Source organism: Ursus americanus, chromosome 16, assembly GCF_024610735.1.
Source record: "Ursus americanus isolate L20-20 chromosome 16, mUrsAme1.1.p, whole genome shotgun sequence".
In the NCBI taxonomy this organism is placed as follows: domain Eukaryota; kingdom Metazoa; phylum Chordata; class Mammalia; order Carnivora; family Ursidae; genus Ursus; species Ursus americanus.
The window spans coordinates 16,228,764-16,256,394 of NC_142142.1; the positions used below are offsets into that span (position 1 = coordinate 16,228,764).

Genomic DNA, 27,631 nt, shown 5'->3' on the forward strand with positions numbered 1-27,631 from the left:
TCAAGTGAACATGAATTATGGAATAAAATCCATGGTATAATACAGTAAACACTAAAATAATAGTGCTTTCCTGTTTCCTGTGCAGACCTCTTATATCAAAAGCATCTGCTTGTTGAATATGCATATTGATGGGCCTCAATTCACAACTACTGAAGAAGAATCTGTGGAGATGAGGAGTCTAGAAATACGTTTTTTCTTAATGTACAATGTGTTATTCTTAATGTGTAATTTTTGTAGAAAAATACTTGAAACTATTTTAGAATAATATGGAAAAATCCTACAGAAACTATTAACTGAAATAAAGACTCAGTTCTGGTCTTCACATGAATTAACAGACACATGAATTAACAATACTTATTTCTTTGGAATCTGACCTGAAATAAACCTACACTAAAATATTCTGAAATTTGGAACTAAAAGACATGGATTTTAATCAACCCTGAATCTTTTATGTTTAAATGTAACTTTAAATAAAGTATTTACTTTATCTCTGAGCCCCAAGAGTCACAAATACAAAATAAAGGAAATTCACCTCACATGTCAGGAGACAATGTACAAGACATGTATAGATAGTGAAAGAATGGAAGAACCACAGGCTTTTTGTCAGATGGACTTGTGCTTGAGTACTAGATTTCTCATTTAATAGATATGTGAACTTGGACAAATTACTCAACATTTTTCAGACTCTCCATAGAATAGGTCTAGTAAGAGTTCACTGATAAAACTAATCTGAATAATTGTATGAGATGAATTGAGTAAAGGTGCTTGGTAAATGTAAGTTATCATCTCTCTAAAAATAAATTTCTTTATTCTAAGTCAAGCATGCATAAGGTTCAAGAACAGAAAACTAGAAGGTTACACTATTCAGTTTATACTAAGGATGCAAGGCTTTTCAATTACATCACATTGGGCATTAATTCTAATGCCCTACCCTCTAAATTTTAAAATCTTTAAATGATCTCTATTTTTTTTCTCTGATATATACTTGTTTTCAAATTGTTTTATGCAGTGCTTTGCCCTTTGGATAGCCTGCATCATGCCTTCACAAGTTTTTTTTTTTTTTATGATAAACTGCTTTAAAATACTCTACATAGAGAAAAGTTATATTCTAATTTGAAAATTAGATGATAAGCAGCAAGAGTACATCACCTGAAACCAAATGTTCCAAAAAATAATTGTGAACCCCAATTGATCAAAATAAAAATGACAGAGAATATGGAAAACATACCACCTAGTTGCACTTCCCTCCCTTTAAGCAAATGCTCTTGGTTTGTCCACTGCTCAGGTGAAGCCCACATAAAGCCCAAATCACACAATTAGTAAGAGGTTCATTGCAGAATTCTTCAGTAGGCTGCTACTTAAGCCCATAATTCTTAAATGAACCATATAACAAAAGGCCTTACCTTCTCAAGGTGGTCCATGAGAACCTACAAGAAGCAGAAGGACCACCTTACGTTTAGAAAGGACTCTGAAATGTTCCCTAGAAATTCAGAATGTCTAGAGATGAAACAAAATTTGCCCAAGATCAAACAAATATTTTTACTAATACATAGTTATGGCCGTGTGTGTTCTAGTCTTTCAATGAATTCACCACATATGTGTCATAGAGCAAGACAGAGTTCCTATTATAGAACTTGCATTCTAGTGGACATTGTTAGTATTCATTGATAACTGCCTTAAAGAAAATATACAGAGTGTCATCACCAGGAGTAAAAGGGACAGGAGGGGTAATAGATCAGAAAGATTTTCAGAAAAAACCTCTTGGAAAAAAGTGGGTTTGAGCTAAAGCTCAAACTTCAAGAAGGAAACAGATCTGTAAGGATCTAGGGAAACGAACATCCCAGGCAATAGTGAACTCAAGTGTAAGTGGTCTAAGGCAGGGACATAATGCAGACTAATGTAAACAACGGCCAGATGACATCAGAAAATTATCACTGCTTAAAACAAAATAGGGTCGTACCTCAAAAATATTGTGGGTTTGGCTCCAGACCATCACAATAAAGCAAATATCACAATAGTGAGAGTTAAAAGAATTTTTTGGTTTCTCAGTACATATAAAACTTATGTTTACACTATGCTGTAGTCTATTCAGTATGCAACAGCACTATATTTTAAAAATGTATAAAATTAAATTAATAAATACTTTATTGCTAAAAATGCTAACCATCAACTAAGCTTTCAGTGAGTCATAATCTTTTTGCTGGTGAAAGGTCATGGCTCAATGCTGATGGCTACTAACTGATCAGGGTGATGGTTGCTGAAGGTTAGGGTGGCTGCAGCAACTTCTTAAAATAAGTAAATAATAAAGTTTGCTGCATTTATTGACACTTCCTTTCAAGAATGATTTCTTGGTAGCACATTATGCTATTTGATACCATTGAAGTCAGTCCTCTCAAACCCTGCCATTGTTTTATCAACTAAGTTTATATAATATAAATTCTTTGCATCATTTCAACAGGCTTCATAGCACATTCTCCAAGAGAAGTTTCCATCTCAAGAAACCAATTCCTTTGTTCATCCATAAGAAAAAACTCCTCATCTGTTCAGGTTTTATCATAAGATTGTGGCAATTCAGTCACATCTTCAGGCTCCGCTTTTATTGTAGTTTCTCACTATTTCTACCACATTTGCTCTATAACATCTGCAGTTATTTCCTCCACTTAAGTCTTGAACCCCTCAAAGTCATCTATGTGGTTAGAATCCATTTATTACAAATTTCTATTGATGTTGATATTTTGACCTTTTCCCAGAAATCACAAATGTTCTTACTGACATCTAGAATGGGGAACCCTTTCTAGAAGGTTTTCAATTGACTTTGCCCAGATCCACCAGAAGAATCATTATATATGGAAGCTATAGCCTTACAAAATGTAATTCTTAAGTTATAAGACTTTAAATTCAACAGGGCGCCTGGGTGGCACAGCGGTTAAGCGTCTGCCTTCGGCTCAGGGCGTGATCCTGGAGGTCTGGGATCGAGCCCCACATCAGGCTCCTCCTCTATGAGCCTGCTTCTTCCTCTCCCACTCCCCCTGCTTGTGTTCCCTCTCTCGCTGGCTGTCTCTATCTCTGTCGAATAAATAAATAAAATCTTAAAAAAAAAAGACTTTAAATTCAAAATGACTCCTTGATCCACGAGCTGCAGGATGGGCTTTGTGATAGCAGCCATGAAAACATCCATCTCGTTGTGCATCTCCAACAGAGTTCTTGAGTGACCAGGTGTATTGTGAATGAACAGTAATATTTTGAAAGAATTTTTTTTCAGAGTAGTAGGTCTCAACTGTGGGCTTAAAGTAATCAGGAAAACACATTGTAAATGGATGTGTTATCAACCAGGTTTTCTTGTTCCATTTATAGAGCACACATAGAATAGATTTAGCATAATTATTATGTGCTCCAGGATTTCTGGAATGGTTAAAAAGAATTGGCTTCAACTTAAAGTCTACAGCTGCATTAGCCCCTAATAAGAGAGTCAGCCTATGCTTTGAAGCTGTGAAGCCAGGCACTGACTTTTCCTCTCTAGCTATGAAAGTCCTAGATGGTATCTTCTTCCAATATAAGGCTATTTAATCTACATTGAAAATCTTCTGTTGAGTGTAGCCACCTTTATTAATTAACCTAGCTAGATCTTCTCGATAACTTTCTGCAGTTTCTATATCAAGACTTACTGCTTCACCTTGCACTTTGATGTTACAGAGATGGCTTTTCTCCTTAAACCTCATGAACCAATCTCTGCTAGCTTCAAACTATTCTTCTGCAGTTTTCTCACCTCTCTCAGTCTTCATGGAATTAAAGAGATTTAGGGCCTTGATATGAATTAAACTTAAGTTTAAGGAAATATTGTGGCTGGTTTGATCTTCTATCCAGACCACTCACACATTTTCCTTATCACCAATGAGGCTGTTTCACTTTCTCATCATTAATGTATTCATGGGAGTAGTGCTTTTAATGTCCTCCAAGAACCCTTCCTTTGCAACCCCACAACTTAGCTAACTGTTTGGTACAAGAAGCCTTGCTTTTAGTCTCTCTTGGCTTTTGACATGCATTCCTTACTTAATCATTTTTAGTTTTTGATTTAAATTAAGAAATATAAACACAAAAGACCACCAATAGCCAAAGCGATCTTGAAAAAGAAAAGTAAAGCTGGAAGTACCACAATTTCAGACTTCAATCTATGTTACAAAGTTGTAGTCATCAGGACAGTATGATACTGGCACAAAAACAGTCACATAGATCAATGGAACATAATAGAAAACCAAGAATTGGACCCACAACTATACAGTCAACTGATCTTCTTCAAAGCAGGAAAGACTATACAACACTCTCTTCAACAAATGGTGTTGGGAAAACTGGACAGCCACATGCAGAAGAATGAAACTGGACTACTATTTCACCATAAAAAAAAATAAATTCAAAATGGCTGAAAGACCTAAATGTGAGACAGGAAACCACCAAAACCCTCGAGAAGAACACAGCCAGTAACCTCTTTGGCATTGGCCATAGCAACTTCTTTCTAGATATGTCTCTTGAGACAAGGGAGACAAGCAAAAATAAACTACTAGGACTTCATCATGATAAAAAGCTTCTGCACAACAAAGGAAACAATTAACAAAACTAAAAGACAGCCTTCAGGATGAGAGAAGATTTTTTCAAATGACATATCTGATAAAGTGTTAGTATTCAAAATCTATAAAGAAATTATCAAACTTAACACCCCCCCAAAACCCAAATAATCCAGTTAGAAATGGGAAGAAGACATGAACAGATATTTTTCCAAAGAAGACATCCAGAGGGCCAACAGACACAAGAACAGATGCTCAATATCACTTATCATAAGGGAGATACAAATCAAAACCATAATGAGATACCACCTCACATTTGTCAGAATGGCTAAAATTAACAACACAGAAACAATGGGTGCTGGCAAGGATGCAGAGAAAGGGGAACCCTCTTACACTTTTGGTGGAAATGCAAACTGGTGCAGCCACTCTGGAAAACAGTATGGAGTTTCCTCAAAAAGTTAAAAATAGAATTGCCCTACCATCCAGCAATTGCACTACTAGGTATTTACCCAAAAGATACAAGAATACTGATTCAGAGGGGCACATGCACCCCAATGTTTATAGCACCATTATCAACAATAGCCAAATTATGGAAAGAGCCCAAATGTTCATTGATTGATGAATGGATAAAGAAGAGGTGGTATATATATATACAATGGAATATTACTCAGTCATAAAAAGAACAAAATCTTCTCTCTGTCTCTCAAATAAATAAATAAACCTTTTTTTAAAAAGGTGGGGCACCTGGGTAGCACAGTTGGTTAAGCATCCAACTCTTCATTTTAGCTGCGTTGGACTCCCCATTCAGTGTGAAATCCACTTAAGATTCTCCCTCTGCCCCTTCCCCCTCTCTAAAATAAATAAATATATCTTAAAAGAATGAGTATTATGCTAAGTGAAGTAAGTCAGTCAGAGAAAGAAAATACCATATGATTTCATTCATGTAGAATTTAAGAAATATAACATATGAACACAGTGGGGGAAAGGAGAGGTAAACCATAAAACAGGCTTTTAACCATAGAGAACAAACTGAGATTTGCTGGAGGGGAAGTAGGTGGGGGAATGGGTTAAATGGGAGATGGGTATAAAAGATGGCACTTGTGATGAGCACTGGGTGTTGTATGTAAGTGAAGAATCATTAAATCCTACACCTGAAACCAATATTACACTGTATGTTAACTAACTGGAATTTAAATAAAAACTTGGGAGAAAAAATAAAATAAAGTGAGAAATAAACTTTTCCTTTTACTGAAACACTTAGAGACCATTGTAGGGTTATTAATTAGTCTAATTTCAACATGGTTATGTCTCAGAGAATAGGGTGCCTTGATTAGAGGGGAAAAGAAGGAGAAGGGCCAATTGGCAGAGCAGTCTGAATACACACATTTATTAGTTAACTTCACTGTCCTATTTGGGCATGGTTTGTGGCACCCCCAAGCAATTACAATAGTAACATCACAGATCACTGGTCATGAACCACCATAACAAATATAATAATAATGAAAAATTTTGAGATTTTACAAGAATTACCAAAGTGTGACATGGCAATACTAATTGAATAAATGCTGTGGGAGGAATGTGCCAAGAGACTTTCTTGATGCAGGGTCGGCACAAACCTTCAATTTGTGAAAAAACTCAACACTGGCAAAGTGCAATAAAGTAAATAAATAACAAAACAAAGTTTGTCTATAAAAAACTGACAGTTGTTATTGTTGGGAATGCAAAATGGTACAACACATTGGAAGACAATTTGACAGTTTCTTGCGAAACAAAATATAATCTTACTATATAATCCAGCAATCACCCTGCTTGGCATTTACTCAAAAAAGTTGAAAACATGTCTACACCGAAACCTCCACATGCATGTTTATAGTAGCTTTATTCACAATTGTCAAAACCTGGAAGCAATCAAGATGTCCCGTAGTGGATGAATGAATAAATAAACTGTGGTAGATGGAATATTATTCAGCACTAAAAAGAAATGACCTAGCAACCCATGAAAAGACAGAAGAAATTTAAATGCATATTACAAAATGAACAAAACCAAACTATGGACTTTAGGTGATCATGACATGTCAGTGTGGGTTTATCTATTATAACAAATGTTCCATTCTGGTAGGAGATGTTGATAGTTGGGGAGGCTGTGTTTATGGTGGGGCAGGTAAAGGAGAAGTATCAGCGTATATACAGGAACTCACCGTACTTTCTTCTCAAATTTTTTTGTGAGCCTAAAACTATTCGAAAAATAAAGCCTACTGGAAGTTTAAAAATTATCAAACAGTCTGGTTGATAAGTCTGGTATTATTATGTTTACTTGGGGTGATGTGATTGGGCTGAGTCACACAGCTAGGAAGAGTTAAAACTGAAATCGAAGCTAAACTCCTGAGACTTCTGAACCACTTTTCTTACTGCACACAAAAAAATTTCATGACAAAAAAATTAATATATGTCCTTTCTTATCCTGAGGAAAATCCCTATTTCCTGTTGAACTAATCAAAATATGAGTAGTAATACATTATTAACTTAACAGTCTGTTGTCACAGAAACATGAGAAATCTGGGAGATTGTTAATTTTTTTAAAAAAGTGGACAAAGAGGTTATGGAAAACATGTAAAATTCTATCTATTTTTTCATGATCAAAAGAATGGGTTACATTTCTTATCCTGCTTTTTAGTTAAGTGGGACCATGTGACCAAATGCCAGCCAATGAAATGTGAAAGGAAGTGAGGGGTACTACTAATTGACCATGGTCCTTAAAACCTTTCTGTGACTCTCCAATTCACTAGCTGTATTATATGTAATCAACATTTAATTCAGTGGAGGACTCTGAACCCTAGGAGATTAACAAACCCAGAACATAGAAGATACCTGAAACTATAAATCACCATAAGGAAAGCTACCCACCGAACTCCTCACTAGACTACCATATGAATGAGTTTTAAACCTAAGGGGTTAAACCATGGACGTCTGAGGTTTTCTTAAAACAGCTAGCCTAAATATAAGAATTACAAGGTAATCACATGTGTTACTGACTTCAAATCCAAAGATATTGATATTGATCCCCTTCTGGATGGTAAACCATCCATTTTGTTTTCTACTTTAATCCCTAGAATACCTAAAGTAGCAAAGAATTTCTTTACATGGATCATGGTTCCCTGCCTACTACTGTGCATTCACACAAATAATACATAAAATTGAATAAAATGAAATTTGTTGAATTAAATATCCAAGAAATTTCCCCAAGCAAATGACCCTTCAGGGCCATACATGTGAAAAATGAGAACACAGACCTGGTATTTAATTTCTACATATCCTACTTGACTTTGGATGAATTAGAAACTTCATTGGGTGAGGCTGGACAAATCCATCTATAAAGACACTACTAGCTCTAAAACAAATATAACAGAAATCCAAGGATTCTTCATTCTGCTCTGAAAACCTTCATCTTCTTCAGTGTGTCAACACTTCTAAAAATATTTTACATTCAAATTTTAAAGCACTGTAAACACCTGTTATTTCCATTCTGTATGTGAGCCAAATCATTTTGTTTCTTCAGGTCACGGTTAATTCATTACCATGGTAAATGCAGAAGGATCTGACTTTCTCTCACTAGCTTCTCCTGAGATTTACTACAGGAGGTATTTTTTAGAATAAATCCCTTAACATCTGTCTAAAATTAGTACATATGATCATTAGCAGTCATTATATCTAATCAACATCTAATCCTCATTAAAATAATACATTAATTAGATGAAATGGGAGTAAAAACCCAATAATGTTAAATGTTCATTTCTTTCAGTAGCAAAAAATTTGCAGCCTTTTGAAACATGGCTCAAAAAGAATGTGGCCTGTAAATTTTATATCTTGCCCTGAGCTTTCATTAGTAGCCTTTACCTTCCACAATAAATGGGTGTATCGAGTCCCAAGGAAAGCACAATTACACAGTATTCACCCAGCCGTTAATGTGTAGAATTAAAAGTATTAAACTGTCTCTTTTAGGTCAAACAAATTAATATTTTATAAACAATACAACTTAACTAGTTTAGTCCTTAAAAGCAGTATTTATACCTTATTCTTGATGACTTTTACATGTAGAGATTAGTTCATTCATTTCTGTTCAGTCACTACTTTAAGGAGTGCCATTTAGTCCAATACCTGGGATCTACATGTTGCTGGGATTACATAATATTTAATAATCAGAAATAGAAACTTCTAATGTCTAAACAACTTCAGTACACCGAAATTATTTTAACAATTCTACACAGAGATTATCTTAATAATGATTATATAATTTATTTAAGTTCTTTCTCATCAACAACCTGATTAGAATGGCCAAATGACATAAAAACAAGCAGAAATAATCACTTCTTCCAATTTCCCCCTAATATCATATATAACATCTGATGTTTGGGTTCTCCCTCACCACCACTGTATATGTGTGTCCCTTGTTCTAGTTCTTCTTTATGAGGATCTCTCTTCAGGCTTCCTCCTACACGGTGCTCATTCTATCTATACTTTCTTTCACAAATTCTAATCTATATATGTTTTCTCAGATGCTCCTCCACAAATGCCTGTTCCCCTCATGTTTAAAGAAGGAAACTATTATCCACAATATTATTCCACTTAGAGAGAGGTTAAGAATAGATTAGACCTCTATAAGGTGGGGAAATGCAGATTCTGCTACACATTTTCTGTGAAAATCATGTTAATTACAAGGGTAAGTGGTCTTAGTCTTTGGCTATATATATATAAAATTGTGTTTTGCTCAACTAGACTTTTGAAAAATTGAAAAAAATCACTGAGGGGCACCTGGCTGGCACAGCAGTTAAGCATCTGCCTTTGGCTCAGGGCGTGATCCTGGTGTTATGGGATCGAACCCCACATCAGGCTCCTCCGCTATGAGCCTGCTTCTTCCTCTCCCACTCCCCCTGCTTGTGTTCCCTCTCGCTGGCTGTCTCTATCTCTGTCAAATAAATAAATAAAATCTTAAAAAAAAAAAGAAAAAATCACTGAAATTTAAGGATGTTAAACATGGTGGATCATGTTTTGAAAGTAAACTTTATAAACTCTGATATCGTTATGCAGAGAAACCTGATATAGTGTGGGTAGGTAGATGAGAAGGGAAGGGAAGGGAGAATGAATGAAAGAGAGAAGAAAAGAAAAAAAGAAAGAAAGAAAGAAAGAAAGAAAGAAAGAAAGAAAGAAAGAAAGAAGAAAGAAAGAAAGAGAAAGAAAGAAAAAGAAAGAAAGAAAGAAAGAAAGAAAGAAAGAAAGAAAGAAAGAAAGAAAGAAAGAGAAAGAAAAAGAAAGAAAGAAAGAATCAAACACACTAACACTGTTAGGAACAGAATAACATACAATCTCCTAAACATGCTAGGTATTAGCCTTTCCATCAATTAAATAAGAAAATTGGAATAAAGAGGTATAAAGCCTATTGAAACTTTGAATTTACAAATGCTGACCATTGGCTTTGATTAATGGTACAGAGGCATTGTAAACACAAATTATTGGAATCACACTGCTGCATGCTAAGCATCCTCTCTATGTGAGATAGTATAGAAATACTTTATTCAACAATCCTATGAGGTGACATCAGAATTGGAATCTAGGATCTAATCCTTTAAATTAAGTCCAGATATAGAAAAGACACATTATTGCTGCCCTGTGGGTATAGCTCCTCTGATACAGAGACCTTGAGCTAAAAAAGACAGGTTATATGCTAAAAACATGATCAGCTCAATGGAACAGAATGGAAAACCCAGAAATAAACCCACAACTATACGGTTAATTAATCTTCAACAAAGCAGTAAAGAATATCCAATGGGAAAAAGTCTCTTCAACAAATGCTGTTGGGAAAACTGGATGACAACATGCAAAAGAAAGAAACTGGACCACTTTCTTATACCATACACAAAAATAAACTCAAAATGGATGAAAGACCTAAATGTGAGACAGGAAACCACCAAAACCCTCAAGGAGAACAGGCAGTAACCTCTTTGACATCAGCCATAGCAACTTTTTTTAGATATGTCTCCTGAGGCAAGTGAAACAAAAGCAAGAATAAACTGGGACTACATCAAAATAAAAAGCTTCTGCTCATAGATGGAAACAATCAACAAAACTAAAAGGCAACCTACAGAATGGAAGGAGATAACTTGCAAATGACATATCCAGTAAGGGATTAATATCCAAAATATGTAAATAACTTACAAAACCCAACACCCTTCCCCAAATAATCCATTAAAAAATGGGCAGAAGCCATAAACAGACACCTCTCCAAAGAAGATATACAGATGCAATAGACACATGAAAAGATGTTCATCATTACTTACCCTCAGGGAAATCCAAATCAAAACTGCAATGAGATATCACCTCACACCTGTCAAAATGGCTAAAATAAACAATACAAAAAACAACAGGTGTTGGTAAGGATGTGGAGAAAGGTGAACACTCTTGCACTTTTGGTGGGAATGCAAACTGGTGCAGCCACTGTGGAAAGTAGTACAGAGGTTCCTCAAAAAGTTAAAAATAGAACTACCTTATGACCCAGTAATCACACTCCTGGGTATTCACCCAAAGATTACAGAGATAGTATTTCAAAAGGATATATGCACTCTTATGTTTATTGCACATTATTTACAATAGCCAAGATATGGAAGCAGCCCAAATGTCCATTGCTAGATGAATGGATAAAGAAGAAAGAAGTGCTACACACACACACACATACACACACACACACACACACACACACACACACACACAATGGGATATTACTCAGCCATAAAAAGGAATGAAATGTTGCCATTTGTAATGACATGGATGGAGCTAGATTATGATGCTAAGCAAAATAAGTCAGAGAAAGACAAATACCATATGATTTCACTCATATGTGGAATTTAAGAAACAAAACAAATGAACAAAGGAAGAAAAAAGAGAGAGAAAGAGCCCAACCAAGAAACAGACTCTTAGCTATAGGGAACATTCTGATGGTTACCAGAGGGGAGATAGGTGGGGTGGGTTAAACAGGTGATGAGGATGAAGGAGTACACTTGTTGTAATGAGCACTGGGTGATGCATGGAATTGGTGAATCACTACATTGTACCCCCAAAACTAACACAACCCCTTATTTTAACTAACTGTAATTAAAATGAAAACTTAAAAAAATTTAAGATATGAAAACGTGATCACCATTCTACCGTGAGACAATGGCAGGTAATGATAACAGATAGTTCATTTAAAAGGAGAGAAATAGTAAGCATATAGCAATCACTGGTTCATAGATTTTTCTGAAATCTACCTGGACACATATTATTGGATCACTTTCCTCCATGAGTTTGAAATATTACTTGATTTGGGACAGTTATTCTCCCTGGTGGTATCCTCTGATCTCTTGTTCTTCAAGGTTCTTGGCTCCATCCTCTAAAATACTCTTCTTTTACTATAAAAAATGTCCCACGATTGCTGCTTCATAGCTTTCTCTTCATTCCCATCACAAACAGAAAATTGAGAGTCCAAAGACCTTCTTGCAATTTGATCTATCTTAGTACCTTATAGTCTGAGCCAACACAACACCCTTAAACTTTTGTGGGTTTTCCATCAGGTTATATTCCACTCCATTAAACAAAAGCTAAGCCTATAATATTTGTGAGACAAACCTCTCTCTCTAGATTTACTCATAGTTATTTTGGGGATTAGGCTTCTGAGATTATGCATTTAGAATTTTATAAGATATTTTGTTTTGGGCAGCTGGGTGGTTCAGTCAATTAAGTGTCTGCCTTTAGCTCATGTCATGATCTCGGGGTCCTGGGATCGAGCCCTGCATCCGGCTTTCTGCTCAGGAGCAAGTCTGCTGCTCCCACCCCCCTCCCTCTGTGATCTCTCTCACTCTCTCTCAAATAAATAAAATCTTAAAAAAAAAAGACCATTTGTTTCACTGAGACAACTTCTTAAGTATCATCTTAAAAGACTCAAAGCGTCTTACAGACAACCTTGATTTGAACTTTACCCTGAGGATATGTCACATACAAAAGGACGTGAAAACTGCAGAAAATACAACAGAAACTAGAGAAGGCATTTTTAAAAATAGATTTAGGCATAAAATAAGCTGAGATATCATGATTACTGAATGAAAAAAAACGAATCTGGAACGTAGAAATTCTCTAAGAGAGAGGATTAATTATTCAGATTATGCAAGATATGCAAAGCATACTCAATTTATATGACAATGAAGAATATTTTTTATATATCATTAAGGTTAAGCAGAACTTGATTTGGGTTACATAATTTGGTGAGATGGCTAAGTTAGTTTGTCATTTATTAAAAAATTACTATGGCAGAGTAGTAAGTACTTTACATTAGAAGGACTCCTTTAAATGCAATAGACCAAGAGAAGGTGAATGTTATATTTTGTGATTTGAGAACATAGAGGAGACAGACCTATGCTTACCTCTTCTGCATACACCCTAGTACACGTTTCCTCTTTTTCATTAAGTATTCAATTGTTTTGTCAAGGATCTAAGTCATCTGTTTAAATTTAAGTAACATATCAGAAAATATAATACTGGGATGAGTGGTGATCTAGCAAAGAGGAGAACCACATTTCTTTTTTACAAAACACAGTTTCATCCTTGTGTCTCAAATTATGATCTGTGCACCAGAAGTACCAGTATCAACTGAATGCTTGTAAATAAGACAGAATATCAGGCTTAAACTTTGACCCACTGAATCAGATCTTATATTTTAACATTTCAGGTGATTCGATGCATATTAAAATTTGAGAAACACTGTCCTGGGCACTGAAGTTGATAATACAAAGTAACTAATATGTAACACCTGCTACAAAGGAGTTCAATGTCCAAAGAAAATAATATATAGGTAAACCAATGATTATTTTACCTTGTGATTGCTGAGGATAAATATTAGTTCTTCTCTTGAACCCGATGGAAGTAAAGTGAGAGAAAGAGGGAAAGTATTGAAAAGTCATTCATGCTGTCACAATGCTTATTAGCTAGTGGCAGACAGAGTAATAAAGAGGAAGGCTATAGACACAAATATAGGGATAAGAGAGAACAAAGAGCTGCAGAACCATCCAGCTAGTTCCATTAACAAGTGAAGAGGTAGGTTTGGGTTTTGAGTGCATATTTATGGATGAAAAATCCTAACAAACCAATGATAAGAATTTACTGAGCTCCTTCAGCTGACCCTAAAATGTACAAGAATAAAATGTTTATTTTTGAATCTACTGAGATTTATGATTGTGTCTTCTGTAGCAACTGCTGACAGATAAAGCACATAGGTGGAGACAGAACACTAAGAATCCTGAAAAAAAAAAGACATTCCAGAGTTTACTTCACAAAAGAAGTGCATAAAGTGGCCAGAAAAAGATGAAGAATGCACTCTCACAGAGGTTATCTACACCAATAGTTAAAAATTATTAGCTCTTCCTGGGAAGAAGGTGAGGCTCATTTCAGAACCCACCATACATCTTGTATTTTGTTGTATGATACATGCATAATGAATTGTATCCATTTCTTCATTTGGGGGGTTCAGCTACTCCTAGTATATCTACCAGTTATCTTTATAAAACCCTAATTTGGGAACTTCTCCAAGCTTTATTTATACAGGTATACACTGAAAAAGCCCTTCCTGAATATTAGAGGTAAGATTCTGGTATATATAACAGTCCCTCTGAAAGGTAAAAATTTAATCAGAACTATCTCATGTTATACCAGACCTGTCTGAATTTTTTGGGAAATCTTCTTTCTATTGTGTCTGAATAGTTGTACTCTCATGTGTATTATAATCACAATTACAAAACAGTGTTTTATCATTTACAAAAATTATGTTCATCATGATTCTTAGGTTATGTTTGCCAATGTTACATATGTCTCTTCCTGAATCTTCTTGATTTTCTTGTCCCTAGATCTCCCCACATTAGCAGGTGTGGGAAATACAAGCATATGCTTGTAATACATAATTCAGTATACCACCTACCAACACTGATTCTCTAGAGAGAAGTTGAGTATGTAAAAATTTAGATTTGCTTATTGCCAAAGAAGTGTTTTTCTTCTTGAACAAAGTCTTTTAAGCCCTGGCCATATGCCAGAAACTATTTCTGTGGCTAATACATCAGAGTTTGAAACACAGTGTGTGTGTGTGTGTGTGTGTGTGTGTGTGTGTGTGTGTGTGTGTGTCTGTGTGTCTGTGTGTCTGTGTGTGTCTGTGTGTTTGTAAGGAGAGAGAGAGAAAGAGAAGGCATTTTCATAAACTAAATATCCTTTATTTTCCTGTTTGCCCTAGCATGGATTTTAGTACAAGAGGATCCATCTTGACACTTATACAAGAAGTCTTATTGACATGTGAGAATGACAAATCAGCATTCTTCTTTAAAAAAAAATCTTAATCTATGAAAATTATCGTTAATGAATCCCAGAAGATGGAAGAGGGTCTTCCTTCAACTGTTTGTTCACCTCAATTAACTTAGAAGTGGTATTTTGTAAAAAGGTGATTTTAGAGTCCTGAATACATTTGGAATGACCCAGGTACCAAATAAAATGGGCAACACATTCATTTTGTTTGGTTTTATAACACTTTTCCAGTTGTGTGCTAAGTAGTCCAATTTTGGGATATCAAAAGTGCTCCATTTTGACCTATTAAGTTTTAAATCATCCTGGGTAATATCAGTCCAATAGGGTAAAATTTTAGAGCCAGAAGGGTCATATTCCTTAAAAATAAATCCTGCAGGAGTTCCAGAAGAGGCTGATTATCAGAAACCCCCTTAGAAGAATTATTTCCCATAGTTGAGTAGTCACCAAGAATCTGAAACCCAACTCTTCCTCTCAAAATGAGTGAAGATGGAATTGTCCCCTCAGAAATGAGTGAGGACAAAAGCTAGCAAAAGAAGACATCCAAATAAAGTCCTGAACCTCAGCCAAGGTGGGAGGTTCAAAACCAAGAGGATTTACCACCATGACCATAAGCCACCCAGGAGATGACAAAAAGCAATGGACTCTTGTAGACATCTTAACTCAAACCCACAGCAATGCCAGTGATGAACTTAAGGCACTTGGATCCTGATGACTCTGCCAAGTAATGTTGATCAAGAAGAGACTGTAAAGCAATCAAAAGCATTATTTTGGGTTTTAGGGATTGTAATCTGGGAGAAACAGAGTTGACAAAGTTGAAAATGTGCTCTGAATTGTAAGCAGGGAGCACAACTTAGAAAGAAAAAAAAATACATAAAAGGGTTATATAACTTGTTTTGAAAAAATTTTGATTGGTGTCAGTAGAATTTCAACTGACTAATACACAATTAGCTTCTTAGTGAACAGGTGTCACAGTGTATCTCTTTCAGTCCAAAGTAGAAGACTCTGTTCCAGGAGGTGCTCAAGTTGCAATTAACAAAAGTCAAAAGTTCATGGTGTTCTGAGAATTGAAACAGAAGACTTACATGGGACCTACTTCCTCAATGTCTTTTTTTTTTTTTTAAGATTTTATTTATTTATTTGACAGAGAGACAGCCAGGCAGATAAGGAACACAGGCAGGGGGAGTGGGAGAGGAAGAAGCAGGCTCCCAGCAGAGGAGCCCGATGTGGGGCTCGATCCCAGAATGCCAGGATCACGCCCTGAGCCGAAGGCAGACGCCTAACTGCTGTGCCACCCAGGCGCCCCCCTCAATGTCTTTTTGACTCTAGAGTGATTCTTACTAATGCTTACTTCATTTTGATTTTTTTTTTCTGTTTCCTCTTTGAAGTGTCACATGCTACCGCTGTTTACATTTCCTTGGCTGCAGCAAGTCACATGCCTGGGTCTAATTTAAATAGGTGGGAAAAGACCAATTCTGTGCTCTAGGGAAGTGATTACATTATTTCTGAATGGCTAATGACAATTACAGTGATTATGTGGTAGACTCAAATCACACTATTGTTTCCAAACTTAGCCACAGTTTCCAGTTTTGTGATCTTAACCATATCACTTGAAACTTTCATGCCTCAATTTTTAACCTTCAAAAAGAGCTAAATAAGAACATGTATCTAAAAGGTAATTGTGAGGATTGAGTTATGTAACAGTATTTGACTTTAAATGTGCTTAATAGTTATTAGCCATCCCTGTTGCTAATACATTTCTGCACCATAGCCATGCAATACTCTTGTATCTTAATTTGCAATCTCCCACCAAAATGAAGGAACAGTTGTTAATTCCAAAATATAGTATTTCCTAAAGCATGACATACAACTTCTCTGATAAACTAAGGTGTTATAATTTGGAAGGTAAATAATTTAAGAATGCTCTTGTTTTGATCAGAACCAAAAGTTCTAATTGCATAGATAATACATACTTTGTCTTTGAAATTATATTTCTCGGGAAGGAAATACTGATAGAAGGAAAGGAAATATTACTATTTATATTTAAATTAAGCCTGGCTTTCATAATAACATTTGAATTTATGGCCATTGAAGTTTATATTCAATAGGAAAGTATAGAAGACAATACATTTTCAACTAGTGTGGACAAAGGTGTTTTCAATATTATCGACTTGAGACTAAGGGCAGGAAGTCTTGACAAGATTCTGCTAAATCAATATAGTTTTCTGTAGAGCACTAAAACAAAGTGCACAGTCTGACGTCTAGCCCACTGTCAATGGCTAGCTCTCCATTCTGATAGCAACTGTATTGTTTATTGCATTTCTATAAACAGCTTTAGATCTTTTTAACCTTGTCAGAACATCACATCTTTCCCTCCAACAGCTCCAGGGTAAACTGAAAATGAAGAATTCAGTAACCAGAGTTGGCTAAATGTCTGGTACACACACACTTTAAACTATAAATCTTCCTACTTTAAATTAGATCAGGAGACAGAATCCCACAGTTCATGTCTATTAGAGAGAAAACAACAACAACAACAATTTATGTAAACATTGGTAAGTCTATACCAATTCACGCTCTACCTCTCCCTAGTTGGTCAGCAACAAACCTGATCGAATTAGGGTCTGTTTACAACCCTTTATTACCTTCTGGTAATCTACAAAATAAAGGCCAAATTCTGGGCATTAATATAATATAAAGTGCTCTTTAATTTTTCCCTTTCTGAAACTTCTCAGTCCCATTTCCTACTACTTTTCACCTGATGCTCTTTGCTCATACTACATACTGCGCACTGGCATAGTTATCAGTTTGTCTTCAATAAATGGAAAAAGGAAACAAATACCCCAAAGAACACAGAGGAAGTATAGAGCATGGTTGACAAATGAATAAGTAGACAAAGAATGTAAAGTCTCAGAATTTCTACTTTATAAGACTTTAAATATTCTTTTGATGGTAGGATACTGCACAATGACATCTGGATAGATGAAAGGCAGAACTCCTTCTTCCAGCTCCAAACCAGAGAAGGCTGCCAGACAAGGCCACAGGAATTTGTACCTGGGGACAGGGTAATAGCATGCTGGAGCTGTAGGGGTAGGGTTAGCCAGATTTCAGAGGCTCTGTGTGGGTTGGATAATTTGAATAATTTCCAGGGATTAGGGACATTGTAAATGTTGCTGGCTCTCTGCTATCTGGCCCTGGGGCAACTAGGGCCAATACATAGTGTTCCCTGATTGTGAGAACCCCTAGCCCTGATAAGGGAAGTGTTGGGATATGGATTTAATCAACTGCCCAAAAAAGGAAACTCACCAGCCTCTTCTTAGGGCCTCAAAATTGAGAAAAACAACATTTTAAAAATATTTTACAGGGCACCTGGAAGACTTAGTCAGTTAAGTGTCCGACTCTTTATTTGAGCTCAGGTCATAATCTCAGGGTCATGAAAACTAGAACCATGCTATGTTTATATCCTTGTATAAAATACATAATCTGATATTCACTTCACACCCATGTGTTTATTATTTTTTTAATAATATTTTTTATTATATTATGTTAGTCACCATACAGTACATCCCTAGTTTTTGATGTAAAGTTCCATGATTCATTACTTGCATATAACACCCAGTGCACCATGCAATACGTGCCCTCCTTAATACCCATCACCAGCCTATCACATTCCCCCACCCCCCCAAAGCCCTCAGTTTGTTTCCCAGAGTCCATAGTCACTCGTGGTTCATTCCCCCTTCTGTTTATCCCCCCTTTCTTCTTCCCTTTCTTCTCCTACCGATCTTCCTACTTCTTATGTTCCATAAATGAGTGAAACCATATGATAATTGTCTTTCTCTGCTTGACTTATTTCGCTTAGCATTATCTCCTCCAGTTCCGTCCATGTTGCAGAAATCATTCTTTTTGATGGCTGAGTAATATTCCATTGTGTATATGGACCACATCTTCTTAATCCAGTCATCTGTTGAAGGGCATCTTGGCTCCTTCCACGATTTAGCTATTGTGGACAATGCTGCTATGAACATTGGGGTGCATATGACCCTTCTCTTCACTACGTCTGTATCTTTGGGGTAAATACCCAGTAGTGCCATGGCTGGATCATAGGGTAGCTCAATTTTTAACTTTTTAAGGGACCTCCACACTGTTTTCCAGAGTGGCTGTACCAACTTGCATTCCCACCAACAATGTAGGAGGGATCCCCTTTCTCCACATTCTCTCCAACAATTGTTGTTTCTTGCCTTGTCAATTTTTGCCATTCTAACTGGCGTAAGGTGGTATCTCAGTGTGGTTTTGATTTGAATTTCCCTGATGGCTAATGATTTTGAACATTTTTTCATGTGTCTGTTAGCCATTGGCATGTCCTCATTGGAAGTGTCTGTTCATATCTTCTGTCCATTTTTTGATTTGTTTATTTGTTTCTTGTGTATTGAGTTTGAGAAGTTCTTTGTAGATCTTGGATACCAGTCTTTTATCTGTAGTGTCATTTGCAAATATCTTCTCCCATTCCTTGGGCTGCCTCTTAGTTTTTTTGACTGTTTCCTTGGCTGTGCAGAAGCTTTTTATCTTGATGAAGTCCCACAAGTTCATTTTTTCTTTTGTTTCTCTTGCCTTCGGAGATGTGTCATGAAAACAGTTGCTGTGGCCAATGTCAAAGAGGTTGCAGCCTATGTTCTCCTCTAGGATTTTGATGGATTCCTGTCTCACATCGAGGTCTTTCAACCATTTGGAGTTTATCTTTGTGTATCACCCCCATGTGTTTATAGTGAGATAAGTTTGGCATTTCTTCTTTACTCCAATCCCCATTTACCTTAATAAATTATTCTTAGGGGTGCCTGGGTGGCTCAGTTGGTTGGGCATGTGCCCTTGGCTCAGGTCATAATCCCAGCATCCTGGGATCAAGCCCCACATTGGGTTCCCTGCTCAGTGGAGAGCCTGTCACTCCCTCTTCCTCTGCCCTTCCCCCTGTTTGTGTGTTCTTTCTCTCTCTCCGTCAAATAAAATAAACAAAATCTTTAAAAAATATATTCTTAAAGCTACCATAAGTCATTGCTTTTTATGTATCCAATGAAGTTCTTTTTTTTTAAAGTCCTGAAAAAGAATCTCTTTAGATGTGATTAATGATACACTTCTGAAAAAGGTTAACCTTAAGTGAACATTGTAGTTACAATTTTGTTGCCAGGATGACATGTCAGTAACCTAATCTTGTTTTGTTATTTATCAAAGGAAAATAATAACACCTAATAATATCTACATGTAAGGATTTTTGTAAGTTCTTTTGCATATTAATATCAGTTGTCATTTTAACTGGAATTATTTGTATGTTTTCCTTAATGAAACCTATGTTAAACAAGAAAAATGAAGAAATGAATCCCTGTTGTACATTTTATTGACAGGGCTAAACAGATCATAAGCAACTAAGCATCATATATGTTTTTAAAATATAAAATGGGAAATCAAGAGAAAAATTTGAGTTCTCAGTTGTGTGGGTAATAGAACATGTTGGTCCACTTTTTAAAATGAAGTAATAGTTACTGGTTACTGGTTCTGAATGTAAAGAAGTCAGAAGTCTCATCTCTATTCTAATTAACAACAAGTATAAAGCTGAACAGATTGAAAAATCAACTCTTGTTGGGTGCATAAGACAGGGGAGGACGCAGGCCAAACTGCCATTTCCAAGACTGGCAATACAGGCAAATACAGGGAATTGCCACTTACTGGAGTAGAGACTCATGAGCAGAAACTGCGTCAGCAGCCAGTGGCTTTGTAAGAAAGCCTGAACCATAAAGGATGAATTGCTGGAAGCTCAGGGCAGACAACTCTAAGAATTAAAAACTCCAGGGTGACTTAGAGGAGGATCCCCACATATTATGAGATTTACTTCCAGGAGCTAGACCAGAGTCCCACAGCATATGTATCAGAAAAAAAATCTCAGACTTCCAGCAGGAGGAGTAGGAAAGGAATCATTTTGAAACACACCGGGGAACTTCCTTCTTCATAACAAGTCCTTCTCTTAAGAGAAACTGATTTGCCAGGACCTAACCTACTAGTGTATTAGAGCCTAACTGACCTGGGAAAGGGAAATACCTAACTCCATTCCCACTATAAACACTCCGTCCCATCTAAGAGGGGAGGGAAAAAACCTAAGAAACACTGATGAATTCCATAGTTCAGACAGAGGCAGAGGCTCACTAAGACTGAGACCTAATAATAGGACTTCAGAATGCTTCTCCCTACCCCCATACCTCACCACCATATTATTAAAATCCTATTTACAGCAGTTCTTTGTCCCTAGTATATCATGTTCGGCTATCAAGAAAAAAAATTACAAAGCAAACCAAAAGGCAAGAAAGAAAAATTGAGAAGACAGAGCAAGCATCAGAATTAAACATATCAGAGATGTTGAAACTATCAGAAATTTTAAACTATTGTGATTGATATATTAAAAACTCTAATGGATAATGTACAGAGCATGCAAGACCAGATTGGAAATATAAGCAGAGAAAGGGAGTCCTAGGAAAGAACAACAACAATGAAAATGTTAGAGATTTTTAAAACAAACAAACAAACAAAACCTCTGTAAGAGAAATGAAGAATGTTTTTGATGGGCTTATTAGTAAACTGGAGATGGCTGAAGAAAGAATATGTACACTGGAGGACATATCAATAAAATCCTTGAAAATCAGAAGGAAACAGAATAAAGACTGGGAAAAAAATGACAACACAATACCTAAGGACTGTGGAACAACTATAAAAAGCATAACTTATGTGCAATGGGAACACCTGCAGAAGGAAAAATAGAGAGAAAGGAACAAAAGATATATTTGGAACACAATAACAGAATTTCCCAAGTTAATGTCAGACACCAAACTATAAACCAGCTAAATTTCTCCTCCTTTGGAGTTTTGCCTTCTGTAATCTCCCATTGCCACCACTTGCAATCACTATCAGAGGACAATAAGAAAATAGAGAAAAAGAAAGGGTGGGGGGAAGGAATAGATTCCAAACTCTCTCTGAGCATTAGGTAGGTGTTCCTTTGTTCACTTATTGGGCTAGAAGTGAGTCAATCTCTTGGAACACTCTCTGTGCTCTGGTACTTACTTCTAAGTTTCCAATGCCTTGAACTCTTGATTAGGCAATATAGAGAAAAAAAAAAGTGGTAGACTCACTGCTGATTAGGTGGTATTATAAATTCATGTCTTTCCCTATCTGCCTGTTACTATGTGCTTTTCAGAGGTTTTTGTGTGTTTGTTTTTTTTTCAAATGGCTGCTGCATGCATTTTTCCCCCTAAGATTTATAGCTATATTCAACGGGAGAGGCAAGGAAGAGCGTGCTTACATCTTACCAGGAATTTGAAACCTAGACTGTTTCCATGTACTTTAATAATTAATATGCTCAGATTTAGGTTGACCATTTTATTATTTATTGTCTGTTTTTCTAGTCAGTTTCTTGTTCTGTTCCCACTTTCCTGCCTTGTTTTGGTTTATGTGAATATATTTCTGTGTTCCATTTTAATTTATCTGTTGACTTTGGGGGTATATCTTTTTTATTTTTTATAGTGCTTTCTCCAGGGACTAAAATACACATATCTAATCTTTCATAATCTACTTAGAGTTAATATTTTACCACTCCAAGTAAAATAGAGAGGTTTTACAAATGTTATATCCCTTTCCACTTTATGGTACAATTGTTATATATATTACACCTACATTTCTTAAAATCCCCACAAGACAATGTTATATTTTTGCTTTAAGCAATCTTACTCAGTTTTAATAAAATAAATGAAGGAAAAATAATCTGCCATATTTACTTAGATATTTAATTATTTGTTGCTCTTTATTTTCCCAGTATGAAGTTTATTTCTGATGTTATTTTATTCACTATAAAGAACATAATTTACAATTTCTTTCTCTGATAGTCTATTGGTGATGAAATGTATTTTTTTTTCTTCATATGAGGATCTCTTTATTTCTCCACTACTCCTAAGGAACATTTTTGCTTGATATAGATTTCTGGGTTGACAATTCTTTTCTTTGGACACTTTAAGTAATGTTCAATGTCTTGTCTTTTATGAATTCTTAGAAATCTGCAGTAATTCAATTTGTTTCCCTGTATATAATGGGTCGCTTTTCTCTGATTGCTTTCAAGACTTCTGTTTCTGAGGTTTTCAGCAGTGTGGTTATAGTTTGCCTTGGCATGATTTTCCCTGAGTTTATCTGTTTTGGTTTTGATGACATTTTTGAATCTGTGAATTCATGTCCTTCAACAAATGTGACATAGTTTTAGTCACTGTTTCCTCCAGTACTTTTTCTTCACTATATTTTTCTCTTCTTCTCCTGGAATTTCAATGGCAAATTTTAGATATCTTGATATTTTCTCATGGGCTCTTTGTTTTGTAGTCTCAAGAAAATAAGGGCACTCTAGCTGTTATTTTACCTGTTTACTGAATGTATACATCATTATAGTTTTAGACAACAGTGAGCCCCTCATTCTAAGCACCAAAATTAACTGCTTAGAAAATATTTGCTTTATTCTACAAAATCCTTTACTCATATTTTCATGGACTCCCCCCCCCCCCCCCGCACAGAGGGAGCATTCATCTTAGCTTTGGGGCAGCAGAAGGGCACATCTTCCTAACTGTACTTGAGTCAAGTAGAAGCATTTAATGACATAGAAATAACAGCAGATGCAACCTCTACAACTCATAGACAATTAGTCAACAAGTATGTGGACTGTGCTGAGTTTCTGAGGAACTGCATTGTCTCTGACCTCCTGAGCAGGAGACTTCTGCGTGGACTTCATTTTTGGCTATCTGTGAGGGACTTCCTTCCAAATCATTCAAAGCATTCTACATAGGAAGACATCTTGCTGCAATATCCCTGGTAAGAGGTACAAAGGGTGTTTTAAATATAAAGAAATTGAGTTAAAGACAGATACTTCATGTAATTTCTTTCATTCGGATGTTAAATATTATTTTCTTTTTCCTGAGGTGATATTTGAATTAGCATTAACTAACATTAAAAGTAAAGAGTTACATTAATACGCAACCTCTTAAAATATTCTTTATATTCACTGACCACTTGCAAACCAGATACATGTTTCATAATTTTTTTAAAAAATTCCCTATATTAAAAATTATATATATATATCCATTACAGAAAATTAGTAACTATAGAAAATAAGAAGAAAATTAAGATTATGAGATTATTAGTGATTTTGTATCATCTTTTTAATTATATGCATGTTCATTTTTAAGTAAGATAAGAGTCATTAAATACAGTTTTATATATTTTTCATGGTTCCATAATTGGTTATGCAATCATTTACTTTAAGTTCTCCAGCCATTGCAAATTCAGGTTTTCGTTTCTCATTAATACAAATAATGCTTGACTTCTGGGGAAGATGGCAGAGTAGGAGGACCCTAAGCTCACCTCATCCCATGGATCAACTAGATATCACTCATATCTGTGTAAATAACCTAGAAAGTGACCCAAAGACTGGCAGAACAAACTCCACAACTAAATGTAAAAAAGAGGCCACATCGAAGAGGGTAGGAAGAGCAGAGGCACCGTTGGGAACTAAATGGACCCACAGGACTGTCCATGGGAGGAAGGGATGTCACAAGCATGAAGAGGGGAAAGAAACAGATCTATACACTGGGATCCCACATGGAGAAGATATAGCCCCATAACATTTGGCTTTGAAAACCAGAGGGGGGACACCTGGGTGGCTCAATTGGTCTAGCATCTCCCTTTGGCTCAGGTCATGATCCCAGGGTCCTGGGTTCAAGTTCTATATCAGGCCCCTTGCTCAGCAGGGAGTCTGCTTCTCCCTCTGCCTGCTCTGCCTGTTGCTCCCCCTGCTTGTGGTCTCTCTCTCTCTGTCTCTGACAAATAAATAAATAATTTTTTTTTAAAAAAAGAAAGAAAACCAGAGGGGCTTTTTTGTGAGTTCTTACAACCAACAGGACTTAAAAGATTTAAGTTTATTTTTTATTTTTTTTAAAGATTTTATTTATTTATTTGACAGAGAGGGAGACAGCCAGCTAAAGAGGGAACGCAAGCAGGGGGAGTGGGAGAGGAAGAAGCAGGCTCCCAGCGGAGGAACCTGATGTGGGGCTCAATCCCAGATCTCCGGGATCATGCCCTGAGCCGAAGGCAGATGCTTAACGACTGAGCCACCCAGGCGCCCCCAAGACTTAAGTTTTAAAATAAGCAAGCTCAGCTCTGGGGAAGCCAGGAGGGTGAGAAGAAACTGAGGCCCTACCCTTACAGAGCACAAAAACAGCCCAGAGAGATACAGCATAGGAGCAGCAATTTGAAAAATGTCTAGGGCATTAAAGAGGGATATATGTTTATACTAATCTCAAAGCATGTGCTGGAAGGGCAGGAATACTTGGGAGACTTCCAGGAACAAAGGAGCTGGTGGGCACCATTTCCTCCCCACTCCCCAACATAAACAGAGGGTCACCTTTAAGAATGAGCATGGAGCAAACACTAACTTGCCTATACCATGCATTTTGCCCTCCCCACCATGCTTTGGCAGATCTCCCCCTTCTAATATGCTCTTGGTCACAGCCCATCCGAAGCAGTGCCACCAGCCTAGCAGTTTGCAAGCAGCCTAGACAGGGGCCAGCACCACTCCAACATGGCTCCTGCCCTAGGGAGAGGGAAAGATAACCACACACACAGGTCAGACTGCAGCCACAGCAGTGGCTGGGGGCAGACATCTGGTCTTACTGCAGAACCTGCCCAAAAAGCATTAAAAATAAATAAACCAAATTAAGGTGAGGACTAAATTAAATTGAGACTATATACTATTACTGTTAAATTTGAAAGAACTAAATTTGACCTAGTTTTTCCTCCTTGTTAGTTAGTAGTGCAGCCATAATAATGATGTAAATCAACATGCACACACACCATACACACACTACCTATCAAGTCCATCTGAAGATTTAAAAGATTGTGAAGCCTAGCTGTAGTTAGCAAATAATATAGATATAACCATAATTATATACTTGTAACCTTTGGCCTAATTCTACATTGTAATGTCCCCCAGTCTACACTGAACTCTAAATCTGACCTGTTGGAAGATTTTGTTTTTCTTGTTGTTTGTTTTGTTTTTAATTTATATCATGTATGTCATCTTTTTTAATATGCATAAGCATGCCATAGGAAAAGCTTAGTTTTTGCATGAATGTACACAAATCACTATCTTTCACTGAAGTTATTCTCCCATCTTAAAATATCAAAGCCAAGAAACATTTCAGAAATAATGGCATTCTAGTCCCTCAGTTTGTAGATGAGACAATGAGATTCAGAAACAGGAGAAAAACACAATTTTCTTGCAAGAATAATTACTAGAAGTAGCACAAATCGTGATAGCACCTGGCATTCTGATTCTGAGTTCAATGGTTTTCTTGTGACATATCAAGGTTTTTCTACGAATGAGTGAGAATCCCAAGGTTGGCTTAAGGTAAGGTATTTAACGCTTAAGTTAAGGTATTTCTGATGATGCCATAATTCGGTCTCTTTATGAAGTCAAGTAGTATATATAATGAAAGCTAGTAGAATTCCTTATTTTTTCTATAAGTCAAGAGAAAAAACACTACATTTATTTTATTTTCATAAAAATCATATCTTAAAGTCCTTAAAATGCCTCATCTGTTTCTGAAAGATGATCTTGTCTATATCGGTTAGACCTTACTTTTCATAAAAATGTTGGTTGTATTGTATTGTATTTGCTGAAGAATAATAACACTTGCCAAGAAGTGACCAAGCTGTTTACTGGAAGAAACACAGTCATCCTTGGAAATACTGATTTTAATCATAAACACCATGTGTTCACTTAAAACACTAATTAAGTGAATCATCTATTCTTATAAATTAGGTTTATCATCTTGTCTAGCATAAGGAAATAAATGTAGGTAGTAGAAGATCCTAGATTTGGACAAATTTAAATCTGAATCCCAGAGTTACAAATGAGTTCTGTGACTGTAGACAAACTATGAACATCTTTGAGGCTTAGTTTTCTCATATGTAAACTGGGATGATGATTCCTAGCTTCTAATCTCAGATGAGATAGTCTATGGAAATCCTTAGACAAAATAGATCCTTGCCCTTGCCCCCTTAATGAAAGTTCTTCCTCTAGTTCTGCAGCATATCTGCAAATCATATCAGAGAACAATTGAATCTATTATTGTATAATATGTCTGTATAATGGGCACACAATAAAAGCCACTGCATTATAAATCATGACATACTCTGTTTCCTTAACCATTCCTTACATTTGTCCTATAGTTCCTTTTTCTTTTCACACCTTGACTTGCATAGGCTCCTATTTTTGCTAAGTTTTGTCATTTTCTGAAGTCAAGTTACAGCCAAAACTTTCTTGTCGCCATGGTTACATCTGAATCCTGCCCTGGAGAGATTAAATGGAGATTCATCAGACTGCCACATGACTTGACACATTCCCTTATTTCTACAAGAATTTTTCTTTTTTAAAAAAAACTACTAATTGTTAATAATCATTCTTTAGAAAGCACACACAAATATGTTGAGATTTAATTAAGCTGAGCAAATAAAAGGCAGATTTTCAATAAAGGAGAATTAGCTATTTCTCTATTAATTTATTTAAGAGGAAAGAACTTTTGCAAAAGATCCCTTCTAATACTGAGTGCATTTTGTTAATTAACCTTTGAATACAGCCA

At 36.1% G+C, this 27,631-nt stretch overlaps 1 long non-coding RNA gene across 1 annotated transcript in view; it reads right to left on the minus strand.

Moving 5' to 3' along the window:
* Positions 1 to 11,037, minus strand: part of LOC123803839 (uncharacterized) — a 67,772-nt gene extending 56,735 nt beyond the window's left edge. Inside the window, exon 1 of the long non-coding RNA XR_006782985.2 lies at positions 10,892 to 11,037. This is a non-coding gene — a long non-coding RNA (uncharacterized LOC123803839). The remainder of the gene's footprint in view (positions 1 to 10,891) is intronic.
* Between the last annotated feature and the right edge of the window lie 16,594 nt (positions 11,038 to 27,631).